General features: G+C 40.7%; 1 long non-coding RNA gene across 5 annotated transcripts in view; it reads right to left on the bottom strand.

Moving 5' to 3' along the window:
- The window catches only part of LOC132019365 (uncharacterized), a 209,840-nt gene that overhangs the window by 70,885 nt on the left and 115,200 nt on the right, over positions 1 to 23,755 (bottom strand). Inside the window, exon 6 of one of the 5 annotated variants that reach the window (XR_009404745.1) lies at positions 13,529 to 13,593. The exons of the other annotated variants lie outside the window; for them this stretch is intronic. This is a non-coding gene — a long non-coding RNA (uncharacterized LOC132019365). The remainder of the gene's footprint in view (positions 1 to 13,528; positions 13,594 to 23,755) is intronic. 5 annotated transcript variants of the gene reach the window in all.

The following is a 23,755-nucleotide window of genomic DNA, read 5'->3' as shown; positions in this document are numbered from 1 at the left end:
TAAATGAATATGAGAGTAAGTAACAGTGAGAAATCGACTGAAGCAGGACGGGCATGAGCCCCTCAGTACTAGTCAGCAATATTCCAGTGTTGCTCAATCCCAGCTCACATTAGGATCACTTGGGAGCTTTCTGAAACCATCAGTGACTGAACTCCATCAACATGATCAGCTGAATCAGAAACTCGGACTGGGAACAAGCATTGGTTTTTTGTTTTTGTTTTTTTTTTAATAGGGGTGATTCTATTGTGCACCAGGTTGAGAATGGCCACTTTAACTAATTCTGAGTTGACTCCTTTCCTATTCCCCATGGTAATGGTTTAAAACTCCCTTATTTCTTCAGGTCCCCAACTCTACCCCTGGTCCTCTTATTCTTGGCTATTACATCTCGGTTATACTTTTTTTTTTTTTTTTTTTAGATTTTGTTTATTTATTTGACAGACAGAGATCACAAGAAGGCAGAGAGGCAGGCAGAGAGAGAGGAGGAAGCAGGCTCCCTCCCACTGAGCAGAGAGCCCGACTTGAGGCTCGATCCCAGGACACTGAGATCATGACCTGAGCCGAAGGCAGAGGCTTTAACCCACTGAGCCACCCAGGTGCCCCTATCTCGGTTATTCTTATCTTCTCTCTTATACCTCATCTTTTACTCTATTCTTCCTTGCTCTTCCTATTTCAGGAGAATATGTGGATCCTTGGACTCACTCACTGCCTTCATTTTGTAGTTATCATACTGTGATATGGAGTAGACCATGCTTCTCTCCACTCTCCAACTAGACAGTGACCCTCCGGAGGCAGGGTTCATCCATCCTTGTACTGTCACTGTGAAGAAAGGTGGGAGCATACTCCAAGGGTCAGGGAAGAAAAGCCAATGCCCAGCATGGGGGTACATACTTCATAAATGTCACTGAATGGGGAGGTGGGGACTCTACCTGGGTCTTGAAGGATCAGTAGGAATCAAAAAAGAAAAGGGGAAATTGAATGAGGCATAGAAAATAAAAACCTTACGATATAAAATTCAGAACAGCATTTAACTCTTCCTAGAACTTTCTAGGAACTATTGTCATTGAACTTTAACCACACATACAAATAAGTACTGCTTTGCACCAAAATTCTTCTGGTTGCAAATAAAATATGGCTTTTGAAAGTACTCTGTCCAGTATAAAAGACAACATAAAAGAAAGGATGCTGTTAAAAGAAAAAAGAACATACAAGAAAGAGAAATCACCAAAAAGCATCACTTTGTTTCAACAACGAAACATCACTTTGTTGCAACTCCCTCTTGTTCCTCAGTGTGTACATCTGTAAAATGGAGACAATAAAGAATACTTCCCTTTATGGAACTGATGAGGTATTTAAATGGGTTAATAAATACAGAGAAGATAGAACAGTGTCTGGTATATAGTAAGCACAATAAATTGTTAGCTTTTAGATGATATGAAAGATAAAATCCCATTATGATATGCTAAAGTTCATTACAACTACTCACTCCTGCTAAATAGCACTGTAATTAAATTGTCAAAAGGGCTTGAAAACTCAAAGAAAGCTACCAAGTCACCCCTCCAGCCCCTGTTCCCAGGGATACTAACTTGGTTCCTCTAACTTTCCCTCATGGGTGTTATTTCCCCAAACTTTACTCATTGCCCCTTTCCTCCACAGTCCTGAAACTCAGAGGGACAAGAGAGGCTGACTTGTATGGACCTGTTACCCTATATGTCCCACCTTCTCTCCCTGGTCCTTTTGGCAACCCTGATTCATATCAACAGAGGTTTGTCTAATTTTGTTCATGTCCTTAAAGAAGTAAGTTGCCATGGTTGATCACTTTTATCTTTGTCTTCTATTTTACCAATGGCCATTCCCTTTTTTTTTAAATTATTGAGGGGTAAAAATTGACCCTTTTTAGTGTACAGTCCTATGAGGTTTAACAAATACGTATAACCATGTAACCACCACCATGAATATATACAGCATTTCAATTATCTCAAAAAGTTCCCTTGTGTCCCTTTGTTGTCTCTATTTTCTGCCCTATAGTTTGGCCTTTTCTAGAAAGTCATATACATGGAATCAGATGGTCTGACTTTGAGCTTTCTGAATCTCCATTCTTTTACTCAGCACGATACATTTGAGATTCATCCACATTGTTGCATGTATCAGAAGTTGGTTCCTTTTTATGGTTCAGTGGTTCCATTGTTTGAATGGACTATGGTTTCTTTATCCATTCACCAGTTGAGGGACCTCAGGGTTGTTTCCAGTTTTGGATGTTTATGAATAAAGCTGTTATTTATGTTTGCATGAATTTTTTTTTATATGAACCTAAGTTCACTATGCTTGGGTAAACACCTAAAAGTAGGACTCCTGGGTCATATGATAAGTGCATTTCCACTTTATAAGAAACTGCCAGACACTGGTTATACATTTTGCATTCCCACCAACAATGGATGAGAAGTCCACTTGCTTTGTACCCTCATTAGCACATAGTTATCGTTGCATTTTATTTTAGTTTACTTTATTTTATTTTTAACTATCTTTTGTGTAGCATCTCACTGTGGTTTTAATTTGCATTTCTCCAATTATGTTGAGCATCTTATCATGGGCCTATTGAGCATTTGTGCATTTTTAAAGTTTCTTTTCAAGTCATTTGTCCGTTTTTTAAAAAATTATGGGGGGTTTTCCCTTATTTTTGAGTTTTGAGAGTTCTTTAAATATTCTAGATGCAAGTCCTGAATAACATATGGATTTCCTGCTTACTTTTTTATCCTCTCAAGAGACTACATCTGATATTTCTGAGATGAGAACTGAACATCCTGTAGCCATTAGTCACAAGGGAGCCAGACGTTTATGGGAGAAGATAGGGAAGGCCTTGACTATATGGTCGCCCAGAGATTTTCACTGTTCATTCTATTCCATACAAGTTAGGACAATACTAAAGGTCTATGGTAAAAGGGAAGAAACACACAAAAGGACACAAATGTTTTCTACAAGTGGGCCAAAACCATAAGGGAAGAATCAGTTTCGTAGCTATTTCACTTTGAGATTGAACCAAGAGGTCCCATTTTCATTCGCCCGTTCTCTTAGAGCAAGGACTCCCCCACTCTACTTTCCTTCTCTCCAGCTCCAATAGGACTAGCTAAGCATCCGAACCAGAATCAAAGAGGAATAAGAGGCTGGTCCTGAGAGAAGAAGACCATGCAAGAAGGAGTTCCTTGGTGCCCATCAGGGAGACTCAGTGTGTACTGAGCAATGACTTTCCACATTGCAACATCATTTAGACTCCTAATATACATTTGATTGATAGCAGGATTTTTAGGTAGGAAAGGCTTAGAGGTGGTAATATTTGCTGGGGGATCAGGAGAAGCATGAAACTCTGTTTTCAAAGCTCTTCACAAAGGATTATAAATATCAATTCTCCATATCAAAGAAGAGTGCAAAAGTGAAGCTTTCTTCTAACACTCTAACATCGCACCTCCTAGCCATCGAGGAAGAGTTAGGAAGAAAATGAACCCAACTCCATGTTTGTCTTACTACTAATTCATTTTACACAGAGGAAAGATAGATGATAGGTAGATACATAGATACATAGATAGATAGACAGATAGGGTAATCATTGGCTTTTAACTCCTATTCAAATAATCCTAGAATTTCTGATTCCATATTACTTATTTGACCTGAGATATGTTATGGTTTTGAAGCACTCCTAGCCTCTAAGAAATGGGGGGGGGGGGGAGCCACAACAACTTCAAATTGCCTGACCTTTCTATGGTAGAGGTAAGTAGCCAATCTATTTTCATTTCCTTTCTCTTATGTCAAAATAGACAATTAAATCCTAAACACAGAAGTGTTAATCCTGTTGGCACAAATGATACCAAATGTGCCCACAGTAAGTCACCAAATGCCTTGACCTCTACAGCTCTTCTGTTGATCTCTATACTTTGGCTTGAGTATTTCCTTAATTATCTGTATTTACGTAGGTCTGTTCCACATCGTGGCACCCCGTGTAAGATGAGTGGTTCTGAAAACACATCACCATGGATCATCGGTTATAATGAGAAGTGGATTAACCCAGGGACGTGCCATCAAATGATCTGCCAAAGGCACAGTTGACAAAGTCCTCATCAGTCAGTAGTGATATAAATACCACCCTCCGCAGTGGATTGTTCGCAATGTGTCTCTCCGAGCTAAATCGGCACTCTCATTGCAACATCAGTTACGGGCCCTGCTCAGTGATGAGAGGGGCAAAGATATGAGGATGTTCTCAGCTGAAGCTATTTATACATGCCACGTAGCCCCTAATTATCTAGTAGGGAGGAGATGGTAAGAGGCAGAAAGTTGACTTGACTAAGAACTCAATCTACCCACCCCCCTTTACAGCATTCTGACAAGAGAAAATTTTAGGTATTCCTTTTCTATTAAAAAAAAAAAAAAAAGGTAAGAAATTCAAATCCTACGAAGATGCATGCAGTCTATTCAGCTGCCAACTGGGATTTCACTGCTAATGCTCCTTTTGAAGCATGAGTTCAACATTCCAAGGGATTATAGGAAAGAAAGTTCAAGTTTTATAAGCCCCAATTCAAATGAGCAGTCTTGGTAGAATACTCCTTTTATCCTTAAAGGGGAAAGAAAGTTGTAGAGTAGAAAATTTATTTGGTTATTTTAGAACTTTAGTCAATAAAATAGCCAGACTTCAGTATGAAAACTTCCTGGAACATAACATAACAATTGTTAATTACATATTCATAAATTGATATATTAAATGCCAAGAGATTAAAAAATACAATAGAAGAAAAAAATACACCACAGGAAGAATATCAAATATAAGGTATATTTGGGAAGATATAGCTATAATAATGACCACATTTACTTAGCATTTCTATGTGTCAGACACTACTAAGAGCCTTGCCTATATTATTTGAATGAATTCTTCCTACAACTCAATAACAGACATACTATTATCCACATGTTACTGATAAAGAAACTATGGGTCAGAAGGTTAATCGGGGCAAGTCACAAACCATTTAAGTGGAAATATTAAAATTCAGATTCTCATCTCACTCCTGCCTTTAGCCTGAAACACAAGCCTTTATTTTACGTATTTGGATCAGCCTGATAGCATATCCTATACATCCTGCTTCCCTATAATGTTAACTGACCTATTTATGACTTTCCAAGGCAATTACTCTTCCTTGTGGATCTCCTTTATGCATCTTTAAGCTGTGAATCCAGTGTGAAGAGTTTAACTTTCTACTTCTACCTCAATTCACACCCAATAATGTGATCATCATTAGTCCAGCTTCTCGCTGGACCAGGGCAGGGGTGGGAGTGTGCAGGGCAAAGACTTTGGACCAGGCCCCCTCATAACACAGTGATTGCCCATGGTTAGGTTCCTGGTCTTGTTCCAATTAGCTGGTGGCTGGAGGGCAGGAACAGCAGAAGAGGGGAACCCCTCTCTGTTATCAGAGGCTGTGGGTAAGCCCGTTCCCCACCCCAGCACTACCCACCCTGGCATAAGGCTACAAAAACTTAGACTGACCTGGATAATACAAATATGATGAAGGGATTCAGAACATATCATTGTAAAGAGTTTTCTCTTCTGAACTCTCCTTATCAAAGCAGAGCGTCCCAAAAGAATTAAACTGTTCTAAGTGCTCTCCTATCACTGGAGATCAGCACCAGGAAAAGAAATCACCTAAACAAACATTGTTGCTAAGCTATCATATCTATCTGTTCTTCTAAAGACACATTTATCTTCCCTAAAAATTACTTCTTTTCCCATAATTGCCTTTTTCCCCACCTTCTGCCCTTATGATGATTTTACATAAGCCCCCAATTCTAACCATCTCTTTGAGTCACATTTTTCTGTGCATTCCCATGTACATAGATGAATTTTTAAAAATCTTTATTTCTCTTACTAATCTGTCTTTTGTCAGTTTAATTCATAGACCCTGAACCAAGGAGGGTAGAGAAAAAGTTTTTCTACCACAATGCCATAGTTTGAAACCACCAAAAAATATTATAAAAGAATATTTATGACATGGAAAAAATCCATTGTCTTATAAGTTTAAAAATGAGGTTACCAAACTCAAATGTAGAGGTAGATTTCATTTTTGTAAATATATATCTGTATACAGGCACTGAAAGTCTAAATGAATGTTCACTACATTGTTAACACGATTCCCTTGAGGAAAAAAAGCAATTTTAACTCTACTTTTTATTTTATTTCATACTATTTGAACCTGTAATAATAAATTTTATTACTTTTAATATTGAAAAATATGTAAATATTTTCTTTTCAAAAAATAATAATCTTTGCATATGATTTGCAAAAGCCATATTATTTTTCAAGATTCATCCATAAAAGTCAGGATGAACTTAAAAATTAACCTTAGAAAAAAATATTCACGCTGTATTAGCCAAATAAAATTTCAAAGAAAAAGTCCAACAACATAGAGCAAATAAATTAAGTGATAACTATAAAGCCAGTATTTTTCAATTATAAACATTATTTTATGAGAAAAGACATGGCATGGAAATATGTGTACAATATACTAATTGGGGAAAAAACAAGTCACTGAACAATAAATTATAGTGTGACTCATTTGATAATTAAAATGTACATAAAAGATATTTATGTTCAGAAAATAATCTGGAAGAATTTAACAGAAAAGTGAGTGGGATCACAGATGGCTTCCATTTCTATATATTTTTTTAAAGATTTATTTATTGATTCTAGAAGGAGAGAGACCACAAGTGGGAGGGGCACAAGGGAGAGGGACAGAAATTCTTAAATAGATCTTAAATAAAGTCCCCACTGAGCAGAGTCCATCATGGGGTTAGACCTCATGACTCCAAGATCATGACCTGAGCCGAAAACAAGAGTTAGACACAACCAATCGCACCACCCAGGCACCCCTGGTTTCCATTTCCATATTTTTATGTCTATTTTTAAAAAATTATCCTACAGTGAACCTACATTACATATGTAACTTAGAAAGAGAACTTGGGGTTTTGGGTTTTATTGGGGGTTTCCGTTTTGTTTAATGTAAATATTGACGGCTTTGACTGACATTTAGGGACTCTTCCTCATTCCTTGCAGTTTCACTGGAGGCTGCTTAGGGCACATGGAGAAAAGCGTCAATTTAAAGGTTTGATAGTCATGACACAAAACACACTAGATTAGTAAGTGTACATCTTAATACAGAAAGCAAAGGCAACTTCTTGATCACCATATGAAAGTTTTCTTTCTTTTTTTTTATTTTATTTATTTATTTGACACAGAGAGCATTCGCACAAGCACAGGGAGCGGCCGGCAAAGGGAGAGGAAGAAGCAGGCTCCCCACTGAGGAAGGACCCTGGGATCATGACCTGAGCTGAAGGCAGAGAGACTTAATCAACTGAGCAACTTAGGCATCCCCATATAAAGTTTTCTTAATGGGTGTTATTTATTCATCATTCAGTGGCAGGTTGTCCCCACAGGTTGGTTCTACTCTGATGGGTCTACAGGGTCTACAGGGTCCTGCGCTCCTCAGAAACCTGATAACAAAATATCTTTGAGAATTCTTCTTTGCAAGCTTGCCAGCATACTGGAAATTAATGGAAAAGCAGATGAAAATTTCAATTCAGGCCATTATTTTGCAGTAGCTGTAATCCAAAGATTTGTCTTCCTCAAAATATTAAAAATAGATTTACCATGTAATCCCACCATTCCACTTCTGGGTATGGACCCAAAAGAATTGAAAGCAGAGACTTGGACAGATATTTGTACATCCATGTCCTTGGTAGCATTTTTCACAACAGCCAAAAGGTAGAAGCAACTCAAATGTCCAGCCATGGATGAATGTATATGCATGTATGTGGGATGAAAAATGTATTTCATACTGTGGGCCACACACAAAAGTATTTGAAAGCGTCTGTGTTAAAGCATATGTCCAGATACAGGAATTTGGGAAAAAAAGAATTATAAATTAGTTAATTTTTATTCCCGTATCTTTAATAGTAATTAGCAAAACACAGTGGCATGCAAGCCCTTAGAGTTCCTATTTTACTACTTCCCTTTTCAGAAACATATTTCTTTCTGAATTCGCTTCAACACCTCTGCAATCTCCACAGGATTTCCACCTCTCCAGTCCCTTAGTGATAATTACATTTAGACCTACGCTGAAATAAAGTATACTTGAAATTTAAGGAGTAAAGGACATGTTTAGTCAATAAATAATAGATCTCTTGGGTATTTTATTCTACTTAAGTAAACAAAGATTTTCATTATCCTTCCAACACTTTCAATTTTCATGATTGGTTGTAGATATGCCTATGAAAATCTTATCTTTTCAATTTCTTAACCCTTGACAAAGGTTAAGAAGAGACCCCATGGGGACAGTGTTGGAGGATAGCCAACTGACATCAAGTGGAATGATGAACAATCCTGTTAACAGATCTGATTTCCCAAGAAAAGCCAGATATTTCTATTTTTATGTGAACTCTCCTGTTTTTAAATGTTGGCAACCAATGCAAAATAGTTTTAAGCACTTTAAAGGACAAATAAAATGTGTCTGTAAGCAGTCCAGTTTGCAACCGCTTGTTCCAGAAGTCCTCTCGAGAAGACTTAACAACTACTCTTTGGAGCCTCCCTAACTTCACCCCATTCTCACCTCCAGCCCTCCCTTACCCTGGAATTAACAACTCTTTGATCTGATATATTACAGCAATTTTTATGTATCCTTATCGTGCTCGTTACATTCTGTGAAAGTTTTACTGATGTTCTTTCTGTTTTTACATACCCATCTGCCTTGCTAAAGATCGCTGTAATTTAACGTTGAACCCTGAGCTTGGTGCTTCGTTAGAATTTGAGGAAATCAGTTTGAGCCCCAGCTCTGACAGGACACAACTTTGGTTGAATCCTTTGACCTCTTCAGGTTCAGTTTTCACATCTAAAACGTGAATTAATAATAATCATCAATAAAACGGGGCTGCATTACTATCTACAGCACTGGAAATACAGTGAGATATCAGCAGTCCAACCTTCCATGAAGCCCTCGGGAAGAATCCTTGAGTGTAGATAGAGTTTCCAAAAATAATTATGTTAATGGGTAGGATATTGAGTGCTTATATGTGCCACGCACATATAAGATGTGTTCTTATATGTTCTATATGCTTTATGTGGTTCTAGATGCTTTATGTGGTCCCCAAATCTTCATGACAACTCCATAAGTTGCTTATCATTATTTATCTTAAAGTAAAGAAAATAAGGCTTAGGGTGGTTGAATGTTACTTCTACTAAGTGGCAGAACTGGAACTGAGATGTTCCACTCCAAAGCCACTATCTTGAGCACACCGCTAACTTGCAGCAGTGTAAAGGCTGAGAATGGGGTCTTTTCCTCTAATCTCTTGGGTTCCTAAGTCAATACAATGGACTTGCATTCTCATGTCCTCTATATTCTTTCTATAGAGATGGATGTTCGCATTTGTTTAGGAGAAAAAAATCCATAGGTAGTGGCTGGGCTGGATGGATGGTTGACGGGGAGGACAGGGAAAGGGGTTTGCTAGAAATTGATTTTAAGCAGATTTCTCAAGGCGACAGAGTTTGAAAAATTTTTCACCAAAGGGAAGGAAAGAGCCGAGCAAATATGGAACAGGAGCTCGCTCGTGCCTCCTGGGCCCCCATCCCCACCTACCCCAGCTGTGGACAGCCTGAGCACAAATGCTGGATCACCAGCCAGGCAGGAATTGGGCCAAGATGACAATTGTCCTGGGAAAGGTAGAGACTGCTCAAACTTCTGGCAAGTCCTTTATCTTGGTGATGGTAAGTCTTCCCATTCATTGTGGAAAGGTCAATACAGGAACCTAATAGGCATCAGCTAATGAGGCTTTACTTGAACTAGCACAGTTCTTACTCTGTTCTTGTTTAAAGATTAATCCCTGATCAGTAGTTGGTGTTCTCTTGCATATTTTTAAAAAGATTTATTTATTTACTTTAGAGATACAGAGAGAGAGTGTGTGTGAGCAGAAAGAGGGGCAGAGTGAGAGAAGCAGACTCCCAACTGAGCACAAGGGTAGGGGTTGGGGGCTCCATCCCAGGACCCGAGATCATGACCTGAGCCCAAACCAAGAATTGGACACTTAATCAACTGAGCCACCCAGGAGCCCCTCTCTTGAACATTTTAAAGGGCATTATTCCCAAAGGAGAGTGGGGAGCACCATTCTACACATAGTTTTCATCTCGTTGCCATTGTGAGTCCTTACCATTTATTTCTAAATAACTTATACAAGAAAAGGATATAAAACACTCCCAGAGACCTTTACAAATTCAGATAAATTTGTCTGGGGCTTTTGGTTATTTAGTATGTGAAGAGCTGTTTTCACAATCCAGAGCAGTGATCAATGAATGCGATGGCATACCCACAGTAACCTGGGAAGGCTTGGGCAGATGACCTAGCTGAGGAGAAGCCAACACTTGTATCCAAGTTTCTATTTGCTAAAGACAGAAATAGTTTGAAGAGGGAGGGTCCTGCAGGAACATTTTGACCAATGCTAAGGAGATAAAAATGACAGGAGCCGTGGTAAACCAGGTTAAACCGGGTGAAAATAGCAGGTGGGGCTTCAAGGGGTGCCAGGGCCAAGTAGAAAGAAATGTCCTCAGTCATAGGGCATGCAGTCAGAGGGACACCCTGGGGTAGCCTGTTGGCCAGCCTTCAGTGTCCCACGGAAAAAGCACGGGTTGCTCCAAGCCACTGAGCAGATCTGCCTCCCCTAGGGAGCAAATACTTGCCCAGTAGTCCATACAGTGACCCACTTTTTTTTTTTTTTTTTTTTTTACATTTTTCAGAAGGAGTGAACATAGCAATGTACTAACAACTTGAAACCCAGCCTAGCTGACTGGCATCATGGGAGTCAAGCAGCCTGTTTTGTGGATGACATCCAACTCTGAACTGAGATTTCCTTGCTTCCCACTGGTCAGATCAATGTGATGCCTGTGCCTTACAACTCCCATGGGTAAAAAATAAAGAATATTTTGAAAAATCTGTTTCTGAGCATAAGTGTGCCAGCAATTAGGAGACAATCTGTTATTTTGGCTCACTTTATGCTCAAGATAATCCCGTCAGGGACATATCATTCCTTTTGCCTATAGATAAGAAAACCAAGGCATAAAGGGATTAAGTAACCTATCCCAATATGTCAATTTTTTTTTTTAAACCTATATAGCTCTAGAATCCAGACGCTTAAACACTAAGCTGCACTCTCTCAATGAGACGATACATGGAAAGTGTTTTGACAGTGCCTGTCATATAGAAATTCAATAAATATTGGCTACTATTATTCTCCTTTTATATACAGACATTTATATTCTAGCTAAAAAGCTGAGATTATTAGTTGACTAAAAATTATTTTAAATAACAGTTTATTAGGGGAGCCTGTGTGGCTCAGTCGGTTAAGTGTCCGAATCATGGTTTTTTCTCAGGTCATGCTCTCAGGGTTGTGGGGTTGAGTCCCACATTGGGCTCCCTCCTCAATTGGGAGTCTGCTTGAGATTCTCTCACTCCCTCTCTTTCTGTCCCTCCCCTGTGCATGCTTGCTCTCTCTCTCTCTCTCAAATAAATAAATAAATCTTTAAAAAAAAAAGTAACAGTTTATTCCCTGGGAACTTCTACTAGGGTTAGATAATACCTATGGTAGCCAGTCACCAAGAAGGCCCCCAATGGTCCCTGCCTTCTAATATTTACATCCTTGCCTTAAGTCTTCTTCCACACTGTATCAGGGTTGACCTACATGATCAATAATAATAATGAGGAAGTGAAGAATGTCACTCCTAAGGCTAGGTTATAAAGGACATTGTAGCTTTTGAGTTTCTCTCTCAGATCCCTCAGTCTGGGAAAGGTTACAGAACATGTCATGAGTAGCTCTACGAAGACACCCCATGACGAGAACTGAGGCCTTCTGCTTATAGCCGTTTTGAAAGTGGATCCTCCCCAGTCAAGCAGATGACAGCAACCCTGGCCAACATCATGACGGCAACTCCATGAGAGAACCTGAGCCAGAACCATGAGCTAAGCCTCTCCGGTTATTTGGCTGTCAGAAACCATGTGAGATAATAGTTTTGTGAGATAATTATTGTTCAAAAGTACTACATTTGGGGCAATTGTTATACAGCAATACATTAACTAATACATTATCTCCTCTAGAAATCTTCACTGACCACCCCCCATCCCGCCTGGTGTTTTATACTCTCTCTACCTATTCTGACTCACAAGTTTTCATCTTAGCCTTCCCTTCTGGACAATGAGCTCAAGGACAGGAACTAATACTATGCTTGGTCTTTGAATTCCCAGGATCTAGCATAATGCTGTAATTGCTACGGACTTCAATAAGTATATATTATTGGACCGAACTATCTCCACTTACTATCCGTCTTTTTAAAAAAGTAGTTCAGATTTTTCATGAATTAAGGTACTTCTTGCCATCTAACCAATTAGGCCTGCTTTTATTCAGCTAGGTTTTGGTTATTAAAGTTAATACTAAATTTGTATTATCCAGGATCATAGATATGTCTTTTTTATTTATGCAGCAGAATTGTACTAACTTTTAACAGAAGAGGTTAAGTAGTGTTTAAAGTAGCAACATTCCTGTGCTTTCAACACCATCGGGCCATTAGCCCAGAATATTTCTTTTTTTTCTAAGTGATATCAAGTACCTGGAAATAAAAACAGCTCACCAATGGAAAAAGTAAAATAATTTCCTAGAAAATATTGTCTGAGTTGAGATTAAATTGATAGTTAGGGCTAAACTAGAGGTTGAACTTTTTTCTTTCTTTCCTTTTTTTTTTTTTTTTTTTTTTTTGAGAGAGAGAGAGAACACAAGTAGCCAGAGAGGCAGGCAGAGGAAGGGGTGGGGGGAGCAGACTCCCTGCTGAGCAGAGTGCCCAATGCAGGGCTCGATCCCAGGACCCTGAGATCATGACCTGAGCCAAAGGCAGAGACTTAACCCACTGAGCCACCCAGGTACCCTGAGGTTGAACTTCTTAATTCATATTAAATTCACAGACTAAAACTTTATTGTTTTTAAAGATATCAGTTCATTTATGGTTTATTCTGTACTCTGATCCTGTGGAAAGCAAATTCATCATTTTTTCCTAAAATGTCATATAAAACTTGAGTGATCATAACATTTCTTATTTTGTACTTGTAAAATAAGAAATGCCTTAAAGACACATGAACTTCTTAAGTAAATGGAAAGCAGTCCACATCAATGCATCCTCCATCATGGTCATTACCAAGAATTCACCACTTCTAGGAGGTTCTATGGTCAGGGAACTAACAAAGGCCAACCTCATCATTTCAAAGTTGTCCTCTATCCTTGCTGCAAAATATGCTAAATCCAACAAAGGAATGGACGCCATCCCTGTCAACGTGTCTCCAGATGAAGAGAAGTTTCTCAGCTCTGAGTGATCTGAGGTTCATCTCTGTGCATTGACACAATATACATTCAAAGGTGTGTTTGGGAGGAAGGGGGAAGAAGGTGGGGATCTTGGCACAGAACAGTAACTCACCAGTGATGAAGTTGTAGAATCCCACACAAATAACATCCTCAGGTTTATATCCTGTTGCAGTCTGGCTAGGAGGAAATATTTAAAATAAAACAGAGGAGTATTCAACATCAACATGAACAATGCAGTAAGTTCAAGAAAGAAGAGTGAGAATAGAAACTATCTCCTGTACACAGCTTGGAAACTGAGGGACTGAAGACTGGAACTATCTAACCTTCCTCTTCTCCCGAACACACACACACACCACACCTCTTACTTAGATTTTTTTTTTTTTTTTGAGAGGTGGGGCAGAGGGAGAGAGAAAATCATAAGGAGGCTCCACCTCCACACCCCGTGTTAGAGCCTGACACAGAGCTTGATCTCACAACACTGAGATCATGAACTGAGCTGAAATCAAGAGTTGGCTGCTTCACCAGCTGAGCCACCCAGGTGCCCCACACACCCCTTACTTTCCACAATACATTAACAGACTTTTAATTCTGCTACTCCATCATCTTCATTATTATGCCTTTACTAATTCAGGAGATTCTTGTCCAGGAAGATAACTTGACTATTCTTTATAGGAATTTCCCCAAAAGACCCTTCACTTCTTCAATAAGAAGCACCAACAGATAGTTAACACCCTAAAGATCTTCAAATCCCTCAACTCAAAATCTTTGTCATGCTGTTTATAATCCTAAACTGTCACATTATTATCCTTACCCAACCAAGCCACCTCACTGGAAGACAACTTTAAATCAAACTTTCAATTTGCAATAAAATCTAACCTTGCCTTTTCCCCTAGGAGACATTACCCAAACTCTGTCTGGGTGGTCATGTCTTACCACAGTAAACAGCTTTGTCATGTCAACAGATCGTGTCGGTGCTATTTGGAGAGCCAGCACTTGACAAGAGCTTAGTATGGGTAGCAATAAACTAAAAGAGTTGGAGACTAATATATGGCTTTTCTGCCAATCCCAGCATTTGCCATAGTATATTCTGAGAGATGTTAGGAGATACTACTTTTGTTTAAAACAAAAATGTTTCTGTGGCCAAACAATTTGAGAACTGCTGAGTTAAGGATAAAATCCATTATTTCTTTACTGCAGGACTTCTCAGGGCCTTTAGTGTACCACTCAGTATCAAAAACATCCAAGAGGGAGTTATTAATATATAGCCCAAACATATTTAAATGATTTCTCCTAGAGCAGCTCACTAAATTCTCACTGCATACCATAGGGGTGATGGATAATTTTATCTAACCTTTCACCCTGTGTTTATCCACAGACCATTATAAGACAATATGGCCAGAAAGTAAAATAAATGACTGCAGCTGTTTTAGGGCTCAGCATCAGCTTCAGGATGATTTCAGGGCTGTCTTGAGTTGTGTAATGAAGACGATGAAGGAAATGGATCAGCCTGAGTCCCACCAGCCTGAGGTCTCTATGTCCTGAGCCACGCTTTGGTGATTCCAGCCCTCCCCATGAAACGGAATGCTAGCTGTCCAACATCCTGCTGGGAGCTCCTCAAGGCTTGCCCACACTTACGAGTGCCAGACATCAACTGGCTAAATCTTCCAAGTTGGCGATCCTTGCTTAAAGGAAGTCTCCCTTGGCACAGACTCCTTAAAGGGAGGAGGCACCTGGCATATTCTGCCTCAGTAACAGCTAAAATCCTTGGACTGGTATCTTTATTTTGCTGTGCCTTTTACTGAGATCTCCACTGAAAGGACATTCTTTAAGTCAGCACTTTCAGCTCTGACTTCCTTAGTTTGGGTTGAGGAGAGGAAACTGATGGACCCTTCCTGTGCATTTTCTATGTGCCTGTCATGACATATGGTCCTTTACAGTCTTTATCCCATGTACATGACACAACCACAAAAAATGACAAGTGGCTATTTATATCACATTTATATCACGAAACTGTCATAACTGTTTTGCTTATTTTCAGTCACAGTGCTCAGAGCAACCCCGGGTGGTAGACAGTTATTACCCCCACTTTCTAGGTAAGGAAACTGAGAGGTTAAAGGTGAAGCAGTTTGGGGCAGCTGGCTGCCTCAGTGGGTTAAGCCTCTGCCTTTGGCTCAGGTCATGATCTCAGGGTCCTGGGATCGAGCCCTGCATCGGGCTCTCTGCTCAGTGGGGAGCCTGCTTCCCCCCCGCCTCTCTGCCTGCCTCTCTACCATTTGTGATCTCTCTGTGTCAAATAAATAAATAAAATCTTAAAAAAAAAAAAAAAAGGTGAAGCAGGGGGTCAGTGGCAGGGCTGGAGGTGAACACAGTCCATATATCTGACCACACAACCATTATCCTACATCTTCCATACCTGCCCTACTAGTGAGAAAACCAAAACTCAAAGAAGTTAAGTGTCTCACTCAAAAGCACACAGGAAGGGGCAGAACTGAGACCAGAATCCCTGTCTGCCTATAAGTCCTTGTTTTCTCTCTAAACCAACAGTTCTTAAAGCACAGTGTCCAGACCAGCACATCAGTGTCAGTTGAGGATCTGCAGAAATGCACATTCTTGGGCCCCACCCCAGACCCACCAAATATGAAACTCTGCTGTGGGGCCCAACAATCTCTGTTGTAGGAAGACCTCCAGCTGATGGCAATGCTTTACGCCATGCTACCTTCTATAGAGCACTGAAGCTTGAGGGAAGGACTATGCTGCCCAGGGGTTAGAGGCTCTGAGAAGTGAAGAGAACCAGCAGGTACCACTAACTGCCTTGCTAGGAGAGAACTTGGATTGGAGCCAGCATATTTCATTGGCTTGTCAATAGCCAGGCCACTGGTTACTCTTTTTCGCCTTAACTATTCTTGGGGCAGAAAAAAAATAGTCTGTGGTCCAGTCTGTGGTCAAGAGGAAGACAGGTCCTCTCCTTGGCCATTGACTTCTCAGATACAGAGATTCTCAATGCATTTCAGTTCAATGTTTTGCCACTTTTGCCTGCCTGCTCTGTCCGTTCCCACTTGTAACCCTTCTTGTCTTTAAGCTCCTTCCTCTTTGGGAGGAAAGACTTCAGTGGCAACACGGTCAGCTGATGTGCTGCCCTCCTCGTTGGCACCAGTGCAATGAAAAAAATTCTTGTAATTCTTGAGGCCCTCCCTTCTAATGATGAAAGGGAAGGATGGGAGCCCCCCCACTGCCCAGCTGGGCCCAGGGCGGGCACTGGGGGGTGGGGGGAATATAATGAGGAAAATAAAAGAAAGAAAGAAAGAAAGAAAGATTCTTACAATTCTGAAATCAAACTTTTTTTTTTCCTTTTTTGCTCCAAGGGTCAATTCAGCAGCTACACATTCATGCTTTCCTCACCCACTGCGTCTTTGAGATATTTAGGATCCCAGCTTTCCTCTGAATCAAGCTGCTGTCAAGAGGTTCCGTGTATGTACAGGAGACAGAGCAATAAATTGATGTTTACAGAGAACAAAGGGAAGTTAAGGAATCTTTGATGGCTCAGGGTGGGAGCCTGAAAGGCCTTTGACGTAAGACAAGGAGTTTGTGGCCAATAGCTGTACCACAGGGGAAAGGGAGAGAGCCACAGATATGAGCGGAGAAGCTAAGCTGGGTCAGAGGTGCTGATTTGCCGTCGGGGATCAAATGCATACTACTTTTAAAAAGCATTGTCCAGGGACGCCTGGGTGGCTCAGTTGGTTAAGCAGCTGCCTTTGGCTCAGATCATGATCCCAGCGTCCTGAGATCGAGTCCCACATCGGGCTCCTTGCTCAGCAGGGAGCCTGCTTCTTCCTCTGCCTGCCGTTCTGTCTGCCTGTGCTCGCTCTCTTCCCTCTCTCTCTCTGATAAATAAATAAAAATCTTCAAAAAATAAATAAATAAATAAATAAAAAGCATTGTCCATTCTTAACACAAGTTAATGTGAGCTCACTGAGTTTCTTTAGGACACACATCCCAGGGCCTGGTCAACATGGAGTGCTCTATTTTGGCTTCCAAGCTGAGGGCGGGGGGTCTGCTGTGGGACAACATGTATACTGACTACAGTTGCAAGGAGAGTGTGCAAGAGCGAACCATCTCTGTGCTTGCCTCTGGATGGTTTCCAGGGATCTATCAGTCTGTTGGTTTGTTTTATGCTTGATCTGGAATCTTGGTTTTTACTGGCCCACGCCGAAACCAGTTAGTACCAGAAAGGGCACCATAGTAAGAATCAGCATTTAAAAAAAAAAAAAAAAAAGTAAGTGCAGTGTTGAGTACAGACATTAGACTCGGGGAGAACATTAGATCTCGGTGGGTTGTCCCGAGGGTTAAATGAGAATATGCATGTAACTGTGGCTGCCTGTCAGCTAGGATTGTTCAATTCACACTCCCTGGGAGTTCAGTGGGGACCTGGCCCTGTGCTGGCAGGCTCCACGAGGTCCAGAGGGGCACTCTGTGGGGACAGGCTTGGTTTCCACCATCACCAGCCCTGCCTCCCAACCTGGCCCAGTGCATCTGGATAAACTCTATAAGCCCCTAAACCTCCATATTTCCTCATCTAAAGAAATACATGTTTTCCGGGGGATCGTGGGGAACAAGTGAAGGAGATCCCCTGAAAATTTCAAACTATTATGCCAGGCTAACAAAAGATAGCACCAAAATGTGTTATATGAGTAAAATACCTACTTTTTAACTTCTGATATTCATACTGGTTGAATTTTTCTGCTAGGGTATAATAGAAGGAACCTCTAAATCAGGAATTAGGCCCAAATTTAGGTCCTGGTTCTGCAATTCTAACCCTTATTAGCTGTGCAACTTTGAGCTAGTCACTTAACTTCCCTGGGCCTCAGTTTCCTTATCTAAGAACCTAGGCTAACGTTATCTACCCCACATGTTGTTGAGGACAGGCCGAATAGCTTCTCCCTCTCCATCTGGAATGGCTGTACCCTTACCACCTAGAAACCACAATCTGGTTTCCTCTCACCACCCTAAGATTGCTGCCCACAAGTATCCAGTTTGGTATGGGCGTATTATAAGAATAGGAATTATAATGAAATTCATCATTTACTGGACACTTAATGCATGTTAAAGACTTCGTGCATATTATAGCAAATAGTCCTCACAACTCTGCAAAGTAGAAATTACCCTTCTCAGCTTGGAGGCAGGCCCACAGAGGTCATTCTGTGGAAGTCACAGAGCTAGTAACCTGAGATTTTGACCCACACCTGAGTCCACACACTTAATTACTGCAATTATCACTGTTCTCTTCTTTTGCATACTCCTTGAACGAAGAATGCAATCTACCCGGACTGAAGATCTCAAATCCTGACTCCTAAATCTTCATATTAAACCGCATGGAAAATTTCTACCATACTATTTAAATTATAATCTGCTTTCCCACCCTCCGGCCTCCAAAATAACTGCCATTATAAAAAAACCTGATGTAACGTAATCTCAACCTTAAAAGTTATAAAAAGTCTCCATCATAAATGACAGATAATGTTTCTAGAATGAAATCTATTTTGGTTAGTTCTAAGGTTTTTGAAAATATTTGACGTATAATATGCAACACACAGACACACAGAATCCTTAAAGCTTTTTTTTTCCCCCCCCACAAAGCCACAGAGAAAAATTTTCCCAGGACCCAAGCTCAGGATATTCCTGATACCAGAGGCCTCCACAAGTTGGGCGGCTGTCAGTGGGACAGAGAAGCTGCCAAGAAGCCAGGCCATTTCCACTCCACATTTGGTATGAGGCCAGAGTGCTGTCTCTCAGCTTTTAGAAAGACCTCCCAGGGTGAGGTGGACCCAGCAATGACTATATGTGACCATCATGGCCTGCAGGGTGGAGAGAAAAGGTAAAAGCCTTTTAAATGGACAAGATCTTATCTGAAAAAGCTGGAAAACTCTTTTTCCAATGCAAAAACAGAACCAGTCCAAACTAATCTTTACTTGAGGAGGCAGGGAGTCCAAGTTCAATAGTCCCGGTCATGGTAATCAGTTTCTAAGGAGGATCCTGTCCTTACGCTGTGAGCCTTATACAGCAGGCTCCGTCCTACAGGGTTGGTCACGGTATGTTTATCTTGCATTATTCCCAAGTGAATCCCAAGGAATGTTATGATCAGCTTGGTAAAATCCCATGCCACAGAGGCCCATGCATGGGCGTGCCATGTGACACAGTGTTGATCTAGTACATTGAAAAAGGAAAGTTGAAACAATATGAAAGGAGAGGCTTTTTAATGTCTTGTGCTTTAGTAGATTTTACATCTATAGGCTTTTGTAGAAGGATATCGTTGGCCTCTAGTATGGCATCGGGGTCGAGGCAGTGGAAAGGGAAGTGCCTAAAGTCATTGTGAGTCCCTAGTTCATTCTTTCAGCAACTATTTAGGATGGGCCCACCACATATCAGGTAAGGTGCTATGTGCTACGGATATAAATGCCCAGGAAGGAGGCATCACTCATACTCTCTTGAAACTTGGTATCTAGTGGGGAGTCAGTCAACAATCAAGTAACTGCATACATCTATGAAAAACTGAAGCTGTGACAAATGCTAAGAAGGAGTGGTCATGGTCTTTTAAGAAGTTAAGAAAACCTGACTTAGAGAGATCAGTGAAGGCTTCCCTGAGAAAGCAATGCTCCCACTGAGACCTAAAGGATGAGTAGGTATTAGCTAGACAGAACAAGAGGGGGAGAGGCTGAGAGGTAAAGTCTTGACCAAGGGACTAGCAAATGGAAAGACTTTGTGTTGAGAGGGGGCCATCTTGGTGGGAAGACAGAAGAGATCTGACCTAAGTGTCACCAGAAAAGCCCACAGGTCCCTAAACACCTCTGCCCTCTGATGTCTAAATCCTACTACCATTATTAAGGCATGCTTCGGGTTAAGATTGTTTTCCTCTTCAAGGGCTCTTTCATGCTCAGAAGAATAAACTATTAAGGCAAATGAATGATTTTATCTGTTCAGTTTTCTTCCTAACAGCACAGGTCATGGCCACAAGTCCTTGAGATTTGTTCAGGGGTTTGGATTGCTGGTGTTAAAATACACACACACGCACACACTCACATATTTTATGATACTCTGATGGATAGTGCTAGCAATCAGGCATTTAGTGAGGGGAGTTTCTATAAAATGAAAGGAAAAACAAAGATTGTTAGAAACCCGGTTTCTGAGTCCAGAGGGGCAGCCAGTCAAGATTTTTAGCCTTGAACTTGAAGCATCTTCAGAAGGTGGACTGAGGATGGCAGTGCCCAACTGATTAATTCTCCTGGTTTGGAGTCTGAATGCCTCTGCTGATGGTATCAGGTGCTCCAGGGAACTTTCTGAACAGTGCACACAGCAGATAGCATGAAAGTTGCCCAGACATAATCTGTTGTCATTTCTCTTTTAAGTTTCTATCAAGTCATCCAGCTTCAGCTTATAGGACTTCAGGAAAAGGGCAATCTTTTTTTTTCTTCTTCTTCTTTATTTTAGTTAGTTTTTTTTTTTTTAAAAGATTTTACTTATTTATTTGACATACAGAGAGAGATCATAAATAGGCAGAGAGGCAGGCAGGGGAGGGGTGGGGTGGGGGAAGCAGGCTCCCCGCTGAGCAGAGAGCCCGATGCGGGGCTCAATCCCAGGACACCCTGTGACCATGACCTGAGCCAAAGACAGAGGCTTAACCCACTGAGTCACCCAGGTGCCCCTTTATTTCAGTTTTTATTTTAATTCCAGGAAAAGGCAGTCTTAATCCCAAATCAGGAGAGAGGAAAAAAACTAGAAACTTTAATTGGGAGAGTTGTAACCAGATAGTAGAGCAAAAGAAAAGAATTCAGGAATTAGTAAGGATTGGCAAAATATGCAAGACAGAGCCCACAGGGTGCACTATAGTTTTCCACCAAAACAAAAAACCAAATTCTTTTCTATAGTCAGTCCCATTTCTCCACTTCAAAGATAATCAAAGACTAATTTGTTTGTGAAGTAAGTGTGGTCTCATTACTCTTGGCCTGATTATTTATATAAGTGCAACAAGAGCTTGCATAGGCCCAGATTTGAGTTTGCTGTGCTGGAACTTTTCATTAAAAATTCCAGATGGGACTTTTAAAAACCTCTCGAGGGGCACCTGGGTGGCTCAGTTGGTTAAGTGATCGCCTTCAGCTCAAGTCATGATCCTGGAGATTGAGTCCCACGTTCAGCTCCCGCTCAATGGGGAATCTGTTTTTCCCTCTGACCATTCCCCGCCTCGTGCTCCTCTCTCATTCTCTCTCAAATAAATAATAAAATCTTTAAAAAAATAAAAAATAAAAGCCTCTTAAGGCTAAGAAGCCAAGCCAAAAACTCACTATCATATTTTACCTACAATATCTACTGATTTGGGTGGATTCCTCTCTATTCAGTATCCCCCAAATATTCTAGGAATCCTGGGTCTGCCAAAAAGTGACCTTCCTTACTCACCTGTAAGGTGGGGAATGCTGTAAGCCAGATACAGGTCAGCTTTTCTAAGGGGAGGAGGAGTTTATAAGCACTGGCTCCTTAAAAAATCAACCTTAGTTCCTTAAAGCTGTCAGGTCTTATCTGATTTTAAGTACATCATTCTCAAATATGACATTCTAAGTCAAAGCCTTGTTAATATAACCATGTTTCTAATTGTGTCTTCCTACAAGAACAGATTCTTATTGAACTTATGCAAATAACTACATTGTTATGAAAATAAGAATGCTAAGAGTTTCCACATTCTGGAAGGATCAAGCAGAGAAAAAAGGTAAATGTTTCAATGCTGTTTACAAAAGTGTAATATTGCAAATTTCTAAGAATTTCACACAATCTGGAATATCTGTATTAGTCATATATATTCATACACAGATACCTAAGATGTATCATCATTTCTTATTTAACAATACTTCCCACATAATTTAACATACCAAATAATTCTAATTAGCTTAGATCTCTCTTTTACAAAGTGAGACAGAATACAGGAGTGCTCTGGGAAATCTCAAAGTTAGTTTGGAGTAAAAAAGACTCCAGAATGTGATGTTGGAAAATTGTCAAAAATGTCAAAAAGTTTGAAACTTGACTACACAGGCTCACAAGTCACCATGAAACAATACTTAGTTATCCATTTAACCAAAGTGATAATTAAAAGACTTCAAGGGCAAATATAGAAAATCACATAGTTGTGTGTATGTGTATATATATACACATATATATATACACACACACACAAGTACTCTCATTATTAAAAGGTATATATATATATACACATACAAGTAGTCTCATTATTAAAAGGTATATATATATACATTCACATATATATGAGAATATACATATATACTTGTATATATATATACATTCATATATATATGAGAATATACATATTATATGTATATACAATATGATATGTATTATATATACTATCATTATTAAAAGGTATATATACCTTTTAATAATAAGAATACTTGGGTTGGGGGAGGAGTCAAGATGGTGGAGAAGTAGCAGGCTGAGACTACTTCAGCTAGCAGGAGATCAGCTAGATAGCTTATCTAAAGATTGCAAACACCTACAAATCCATCGGCAGATCGAAGAGAAGAAGAACAGCAATTCTGGAAACAGAAAAACAACCACTTTCTGAAAGGTAGGACTGGTGGAGAAGTGAATCCAAAGCGACAGGAAGATAGACCCCGGGGGGAGGGGCCGGCTCCCGGCAAACGGCGGAGCAACGGAGCACAAAATCAGGACTTTTAAAAGTCTATTCCGCTGAGGGACATCGATCCAGAGGCTAAACCGGGGTGAAGCCCACGTGGGGTCAGCGTGGCCTCAGGTCCTGCAGGGTCACAGAAGGATCGGGGCTATCTGAGTGTGGCAGAGTTTACAGGTATTAGAACGGGGAAGCCAGCTACAGAGACAGAGACGACAGTGAGCTCACAGCTCGGGGGTACCTTGAGCCAGTTGCGGGCTCGGTGAGCTCAGAGCGCTACTGGAGGTCAGGCAGACGGGAGTCACTGGATGATGTTCTCTGAGGGCACACTGAGGAGTGGAGCCCCGGGCTCCCGGCTCCTCCAGGTGGCAGACCAGGAGGCCGCCATTTGTATTCCCGTCCTCCGGAACTCTACGGAAAGCGCTCAGGGAACAAAAGCTACTGAAAGCAAACCCAAGCGGATACTCAGCCCGGCCCCTGGTAAGGGTGGTGCAATTCCGCCTGGAGCAAAGACACTTCAGAATCACTACAACAGGCCCCTCCCCCAGAATATCAACAAGAAATCCAGCCAAGACCAAGTTCACCAACCAAGGAGTGCAGTTTCAATACCAAGGAGAGCAGCAGAATTCCAGAGGAGGAGAAAGCAAAGCACGA

Source organism: Mustela nigripes, chromosome 6 (genome assembly GCF_022355385.1).
Source record: "Mustela nigripes isolate SB6536 chromosome 6, MUSNIG.SB6536, whole genome shotgun sequence".
NCBI lineage: Eukaryota > Metazoa > Chordata > Mammalia > Carnivora > Mustelidae > Mustela > Mustela nigripes.
The sequence above is the reverse complement of the archived record's forward strand: the minus strand, read 5'-3'. Positions and strand labels throughout refer to the sequence as shown.